The sequence below is a fragment of the Pterocles gutturalis genome, unplaced genomic scaffold (genome assembly GCF_000699245.1).
Source record: "Pterocles gutturalis isolate BGI_N339 unplaced genomic scaffold, ASM69924v1 scaffold10303, whole genome shotgun sequence".
Taxonomy (NCBI): Eukaryota; Metazoa; Chordata; class Aves; order Pterocliformes; family Pteroclidae; genus Pterocles; species Pterocles gutturalis.
In genome coordinates, this window is record NW_010123041.1 from 35,971 (window position 1) to 44,571 (window position 8,601).

The following is an 8,601-nucleotide window of genomic DNA, read 5'->3' on the forward strand; positions in this document are numbered from 1 at the left end:
TCCACAGCTCAGGGAAAAGAACATGAAATGCAGTAATAATAGACAACATTTGAAGCCTGCACGGTGTTTTACTGGACTGGGGAAATTATTTTCCTGTTTCCATTCCATCTGGAGTAAACTGGAAACTACCATCTGCATGGTGTTTAATTCTTCATTTGCAGAGTGAAATCTACAACTTCACTGAACACATCGCTAATATTCACAGACCTAAAGCTTCACAGAAAAAAAAAAAAAAAATCTGTCTTTCTGTTCTCATCCAGAAAATAACCTTGAGCACTGGAAAATCTGTGCATAGCTGGAAATTGAAAAAACATTTTTTTCAAAGTTAGATTTCTATTGACTGCTATTCTGTGTGTTTTATATCCTTTATTAGTAAGCAAAGCATACTCCAGTGTTACAACAGATGCCTGTATCACTATCCTTATTTTACCAAAGCATAATTGAGAAATTTCATAATGCAGTTTATTGCAGAGGTGGGAATAGAACCTAGTTCCTAAATCAAAATAATAAGAAAAATACCACGACAACAACAGTGATTATAATACAAAATAATGTAAAACCACATGGGTGCTACAACACTGAGATCTCCCCACATGCAGGTTAATCAGCTAACTAGTAGTCTAGAGAGCAATTTGTAATTTGGTGCCCTTGGACTCTCTGTCGAAAGAATACATAATTATTCTTGGCAAAATGGGACAGCTTCAAAGAGAAAAATGAAGAGCCCTTCATCTTTCCATTCAGAGCCTATATCCTTTTGTATTTGATTATTAGGGAGTGTTGGAAAAAAAAAATTGGGTCTAGATCTCATCATATAAAAGAAGCATTTGTCCTCAGGGGCCACTTCATGGGCAAATGCTGTGCTCAGGATCGTATAAAAAGGACCTCTATCAGCACTTGTTTCTCTGGTAGTTTTCTGTTCAATCCATGTCTTCTCAGAATACCTAAAAATAGGATCCTATTTTCTTAAGATGTTTGTGAAGATGTTAAAGACTAGGTACCTAAGATTTCCAGAGCAGATGGTTTGACTTTTGGTGTAATTTTGGGGGATGTGAGAAATCTGTATTCATTTCTCTTCATCTCATATAATTTCTGCATCCATGTCCATCTTAGAAGAGTTTCTAAACAGCAAGTTGGAGGATTATCTCCTATTTTGTCATTCCAATCTACAAAAGCCCTTAAACATCTCTTGGTGCAGGAACTAGGCACATGTGCCACCTTCTGTGGCTAATTACTGATTACTAAATGTAGACTCATTTGCTTGCTCTCCAGTGAGTATTTAGCACTGTATAAAAAATTTTGCTCAGTAGGTATTTGTAGATGACGCATGGCATGATGCTAGACATATTGCAGAACCATTAGAGAGCTTGCTCTCTTGCCAGAGGGAGAGATCAAGAGAGCAAGCCACACCTGACGTGTTAGACATATAAATGAATGTACTGTTAGAAAATACTCAGGCATAATGGTGGTAAGGGCACTCTAAAAAATCTTACACTAATAGGATGCATTACTGTGGAGGACTTACCTGGTATTTGCCTGGCAGATGTTGAAAAGTTCAGACATTCTGTACGGTTGGATAAATTTCCAGAGGGTAAGTCTTTCCTAGGTCACCCTATTGATGACAACAGAATTACTGTACCAGTGAAGATGGGAAACAATTTTCTGTTTCCCTGGAATAAATACCCGCACACTAGCATTATAAACTGGAAAGACAAAAAAAAAAAAAACCAAAACCAAAAACAAAAAAAAAAACCAACAAACAAACAAAAACCCAAGCAAACATGGCTTACAGAACTGCTGGTAGAAAAAGAAGATTTAACCACATCTCTGACTTCCTTGGACTCCTTTGATGGCCTCAGTCAGCCTGAGACTGCATTTCACCCTGATTCCCCTCCCCGGGCCTGATGCTGACCTCCACCCGTGGGCCAGTGTTCCAGCCTTCCTCTGCAGGGAGGTGATGCGTGCCCAGGGCTGGGGCTGTCCGCAGCCGCTCTCTGGCTGCCCTGATCCTGGCGGGGGTGGTGGGATGGACCCTGCGCTGATGCCCCCACGGAGCCCCCCGTCCCGAGGGAGCCCCCAGCCCCTCCGTGCTGTGACACTGGGAGGTCATTGTTCCCAATTCTCCTGCCCTGCTGCCGGATCAGCACTTTGAATGCCATTACCAGTACATGTTTATCTAACCTCTTCTTGCAGACTGCACTAATGCCAGGTACAACATGCCTCTTGTAAAAGAGAGATTTCAAAGAGGATGGAAAAAGGAATATTTCATTTTGACATGGAGTTTTGTTTTGATAATTTTGTTTCCTTGCTGTTACATTATTGTAAAATACTGGAGTATTTAGATAGCAGAATAATAGCTGTTTCAAATAAATCAAACAAGAACATTTCCTGTGCATATGGTGTCACTAATGTTACTCAAGGCCCTTGTTTTTTCTTCTTGGTATTGGTTTGCTCTGACAAACAAAAACCTTGCACCTATAACAGTTCTGTGTCTCCTCCCGTTCTGAGACACTTAAATTGGCCAGACGGTACCTTGAACAAGAAAGATAATGAGAGAAACTGTAGGAGACATATGCAAATAAATTCATTTGAAGAATTTTGTACACTTGTTGGTTTAGTCTAAATAAACCAAGGAGAATAAATGTAGGTTCTTAGCCTAATGTGTATTTGTATAATTCCAGTCTACTACAGGTGAACATCTTGCCCTGACAGATCCATTGTAGAGAACGTAAACTGAGCCATTAATCAGAATACCAAACATCTTTGTAGAACTACAGCTTTATAGTTGAGTGAATATACATAAATAATCAATGAATGCAAACTGAATTACAAAGTGAGATACGGGGTTGTCCCTCTCAAAGTCACAGCACAGAATTCACAACTTAGAGGAAAAGAAATGAGATAATCTGAAAGGATATCTGAATTCATCACTCTGTACTCCTGATATAATCTGATAGACCAGAAGTTTTTCAATTTTTCAGCAGCCATCCAGACTATATTGCTTCTAGACTATATTGCTGGAAGAGAAGATCTCTCCCTGCCCCCAGTCTGTTCACAGGATTTGTGTTCCCTTGGGGCTTTTGAAGAAGAAAGAAGAAGGCAACAGAGGCTCCTCTGTCTTGCTGCTGATGAGAATACCTCTCTGGATTGATCTTTTATTTTAACACCCCGTTGTATTCCCTCTGCACTTTTACTCAACACACAGAAGCTAAATTGGGAGAAAATGGCTTGCTTAAAAGATCAAAATCTCAGAAGGCTTTGAATCCTTAAATAATATGGAAGATCACAAGAGGCCCATTCAAGTTAGAAGAATCTGTTCATCACCTTGAATTATATCAGTACCATCCTTCGTTTTATTGCCCTTAGAGTGTGCGGAGTCAAAGACAAAATGGCATAACAAATGACACTCTGTGCCCTGCTGATGTCTGGCTGCCATTTGTACGTTAAATCACCAGCAGCTGTCATGATCAGGAAGAGCAGCAGTCAGTATTGGAGGGGATAAACATACACACACAAAAACGAGGGCTTGATTCCTCAGGGGAAGAAAGCAAAACAGAATGGAAATGGAGTGGTGTAGACAATACAGGTGGTGAATGAATAACTCACGATGTTGTGAAAGGAATGCAGGGTAAGTGCTTTATGAGCATCATTTACCTATCTCAGTGCTTCTGTCTGAATTTGTACTGTGTATTGCCTCTCCAAAAGTGAATGTGAAATGCTTTTAAATGTCAGGCATTTTTATTAGGATTGTTTACGGGTGCTCATGGCGTACAATAGTTACTACAATAAGCAAAAGTTTGGAGTTTCAGAAGGTTACAGCAAACTCTCGTACCTGGGGGATAATGCCATCTGTCTCTTGACACAGTAAGTTCCCTTCAGTTGGAACTTCAGCGTGGAGCCACTTTTTGGTTACCTTTCCTTGAATGAACTGGGGACCAGGCCATTCCCATGGAAACGCCACTTGGTCTGTACTCAGGCTGAAGAGTGGTTCCTTCACAACTTACAACTGTAAAGAAGTTAGTTGGTGAACACACTTTTTATTTAAAAATACTTCATGTCTCCAAAGACTGATTTTAAAATTTTCTGAGCAACCAGAGCTCCTGGTTAGGCCAAAGGGTACCAGGTATACTCAGTGTTTTTCAAAAGTAACATAGTACATTGAAAATAGTCCAACTTCCTTTCTCCCACAATTATGGATGCAGTATTTCCATCATGTTTATTTCAATGTTAAGCTTGCTTTGTTCAACAAGCACAGACTACATTTACAAATGTCTGCTGGGAAGGTACCGTGAATTTTTCTTCCTCCCTGAGCTGCATATTTATGCAATCCATGCTGAGCCCTGTTTTGCACGTAAGAACTTATGCATGAAACAATGTTGAATTCCTCTTGTTTGTAGATTGGGTACCGTTCAACTGATTGAGTCTCACCTGCTACATCTGTTAGCACTTCACTGGAAAGTGTCTTTCCTTGATGGACTGTCACTCTTCAACAAAGATCCTTCCCTTTTGTTCCTAATCTCTGCACAGCATTGCTTTCTCTTTGTTAGACGCATCACTTCTCCAGAATTCACAATCTTTAATAAACACATCATCGACAAAATGCTTTCATCTATTCTTTAGATTTTGTAACATCTCTAGAAATGATTTTGCTCCTTCTACGTGTTTTGCATAAACTTGTCAGCAAATCTGTTTACCTCACTCTAACTAAAGTTTTTACTTTAAAAAAAATCTTTGTTCTTCTCCCCACTCAGTAACTATTCATCGGATGGCTTGCGCTCTTTGGCGCTGGTTTTTTAACCACTCACCATGACTATTGAATTGATCGCACGCAAGCCCAGGGCTCGGGTATCCCACTGGTATCAGTTTAAAAGAAAAATCTAAGATCTGTATTTTTATTATATATAAAATACCTGCAGCAAAGTCTTGAATTTTCAAGTTGTAGATTTAGCATGCGTTACAAATTGACACCACCCACTGTCTCCATGCAAATATACTTGGCATTCTATATTATATATTAAAAAGTCTCTTGCATGTATCATAAAAATTCTGCTTTGTATTGTAAGTATGTGATTTTCTGATTCATGAAATGCAAGCAGTGTGTCAGTACAAGCACAAAATACCTTTTGTAACTCATACTTGCATGTGGACATCAGATTTTTATTTACTATCATTGGTAAAACAACAGCACATCACAGGAGACCCATTCGTAGGCAGAGCCACTTGTACTAGTAAATGCACAAACGTACTAATAAAAGATGCCCTCACCATACTGATCTTACAGTTTAATTGTTAAAGTCAACAGCAGGATTTAGACAAACAAACAGAAGGCCACAAGGGAAGATACCCAACAATGAGAAGTGGGAACCTAATCTATACAGTACCAAAAATCAGCGGCACTGCATAAAAGATGTGTAGGAAAGATGGCCTGCTGGCAGAGCATGAGCAAGGATGAAAAAAGTTGAAGATTAGAGCTTTTCTTCATGACAATATTAAGCCCAGAATTTCAGTACCTGTGTAAGACCAGAGATCTGTCCAGAGACTCAGAGCCTTCAGAACTAATGAAGACAGAGCGCTGAAGTTAAGGTGCGGCTGACCTTTTGGAAGCTCACAAGTTTGAATTGTGGTTGCATGTCGTAGCCCAGATCCATCCCCTCCAAGTTCAGACATCAATGTTACGTGACCTCATTAAGATATAGCAGTAAGGTGCTAAATAATACAGGGAAAAAAAAGGAAGTTGAAATGGAAGCAGCACTGAAATGACTGCTGGTGCTGGCTGCCTAGCCAAGAAGAAGCTAAAAATAACTATGCTCTAAATTTTGATGCTTCATGTAAGTGCCAAAACAAACTTCAATACAATAAACTTAGTCTTAGGAGGAGCCCTATTTTAAGTCCCAAGGCAGAGAGTTCTCTTCAGAGCTATACATTGATCAGAGAAAGCTGCATTTTAAAAATCTTGGCTGAACCAAGTAAATGTGTCTGTACAGATTGTTCAGATGTTGGTGCCAAAGGTAGATCCCTTACCCGGGAAGCTGCATACCCACGGTCTTCCCCCATCCACGGCCCTGGCTGGGTTCCTTCCCATCACAGATACTAACTAGGCAGCCAGAAGTACTTGAAACTATAACCTGTTGTGGGGCTATTAGCAATGAAGATGGAGCTTTTTTACTAGTATGAAGGGTTTGTTTTGTTTGGTTTTTTTTTTACATTTTAATTGCTGATAACCATTATTTTAAAATAGTAGACAGCAGCTAAAGTTTTAAATCAACACCAGAAACTCAAATACTTACTGCAGTTCATTATTAGCTTGGAAGAAAACAGAGCAGCGATTATTTCCCTAATTGTCCTTAAAGTCGTTATTACATATGCAAGTACAATTTGGTACTCTCCAGAGTCTTTCCCTCATTACACTGTGTGATTCACTAAATTACACGATTGTGATTAGTGCGGCAATCGGTGTCCAAGTGGTATCAGGCAACTACTGGGCTCCTTTTGCGGAGGTCAATTTAATTACATTGTGCATGACAGAAACCAGGCCAACTGAGTATTGCCTTTGCCACCAGCAATTGACACCTGAGTGTTAATGAGCTGGTAATTAAGAGCTGGCACAGCCAGGCACATTTTAGTGTTTGGGACTGGGATTACCATATGCTTCAATGCCTCTATGCTAAAAGCCTCAAGTTATCCATTTTCTAAAATACGCAGGATTTTAAAATAAAGGCAAATGATGTCATTTCCAAATAACAAGCAAAGAAACAGTTTTAATCAGAGCTGAATGCTGCCTCTCATGAACTTCTGAGAAATCCTCTCTTTCTACTTGTAATCTTTTTTGACAGCATTTTATTTTTTGTGATACATGTTTACCAATACAAGCTCACACTGCAATTGCCTATAATCAAAGGGAGGTTTCAAAGTTTTCTGGAAAGTAAACAGTCATTGTTATTAATTTTACTACTGTAGTATGCCTAGAAAAATTAATCAGACCTGAACTCCTATTGAAAGATCTGTCTTACAGTTTAGAAATCAATGCAATATCCTTCTCAAAGAAGAGAATAAACAAAGGCAGTAAACATTAACAGACATGCATTTTATTAATAAGAGGCTAGAAACACAGAAATGTCCGTTGTGCATTTCCTGGTTTTATACTGATTTCCCTAAATTGTCCCAGTATTTTTCAAGGGCTGGGCTGTTGTCATCTGCCCTTATTAAAATGAAATCTTGTGTTCCAGCCCCTTCACAATACAGTTTATAGAAAAGACATCTATCTCTGCATTTCTAAATATCCAGGATGCAAATTTTTGAATCCTTGGTATCACTGATAATATTGGTTTAAACTTTTGGTGAGGGTTTTCTCAGCCAACCAATGATTACTGGTGTTTCATGTCCTTCCTAGAAAAAATGGAAGGGAGTGGGTTGGTCTCCAGCATGTCACCTACAGAGGGTGAAATGGCTGGTGGCTGTTGCAGAGGGCAACAGGAGAGGCTAAAGGCAGCTCCGCTGGAGTTGCTTTCCCAGTGCCTTTACACTCCTTTGGAAACAACCTCTACACACTGCCTAGATTTATGATGAAGAAAGGAGGAGGTGATGAAGGAGACTGAGATTAAGCAGAACTGAAAAGTGACTGGCGTGAAGGAGAATGTGATGACAAGTTGGGGGGGTGGGAGTGGGGAGAGGGGCTGGAAAATTAGAGAGAGGGAAAAGCTATATGGTAGAGAAACCACCTCCGAAACATAACCCCAGAAACATAAACACCAGAAACATAATTCCCAGAAAACATAACCCTAAGAAAATCAGAAACAGAGAGAAGGAGAAGCTGTACGGTAGGAAAACCACCTCTGAAACATAACCCCAGAAAATCAGTATTACCAGCACTCATGATTAAGTTGCAAATATTCCGATTTTAATTTATTATAATTTTCCTGAAGTCCTATGACTGTATGCAACTCAACTTCATATTTAAAAAAATATATTTCTAACTGTCAAAGACATTTTAAGACAAGTGCATACCTCCAATGATTTTTAGCATTTTTATGAGTTTCATGAGGTTAACTATGCATGTTCAGGGTAGGGAATGTTACAAATTAACTGATTTCTGTGACACAGCACGTATAGCATTTGTGGCTATGATTCCTGTATCTCCACTGTGTTACATAATAGGGTGATATGATACAGTCAAACCCAAACTACCATATACAATTCATTATTACAGAAAATTTTTGTGTGTGTGAAGAGCTCTTGATGGATGTACCTATTTAAAAGTCCTCTTCTGTATCTCTTTCATGATGCCTGAAGCAAGCAGTGTTGCTACAGACCCCTCCTTCCTCAACAGCCCACGAGAGCCCCCGGCAAGAAAGGTGCTTCAGCTCTAGGAGGGTCCTTCAAAGTTCACTTCAACAAACCTGCCTCTTCGCAGGGTGCCTCAAGGTCAACAAGGGACCCACTGCACGCCCTGGGTGGCAGCAAGATTTGAAGCTGTGGTCCCCTCATAACAGTTACATTTTTTTTTACCTCCGCAGACAGACTCGGTGCAGTGGCAGTGGCTTAGACAATTTTCCGGTGGCTTTACAAATCCACAGACTGCTCAGATCAGATGAAAAATGTATTAAC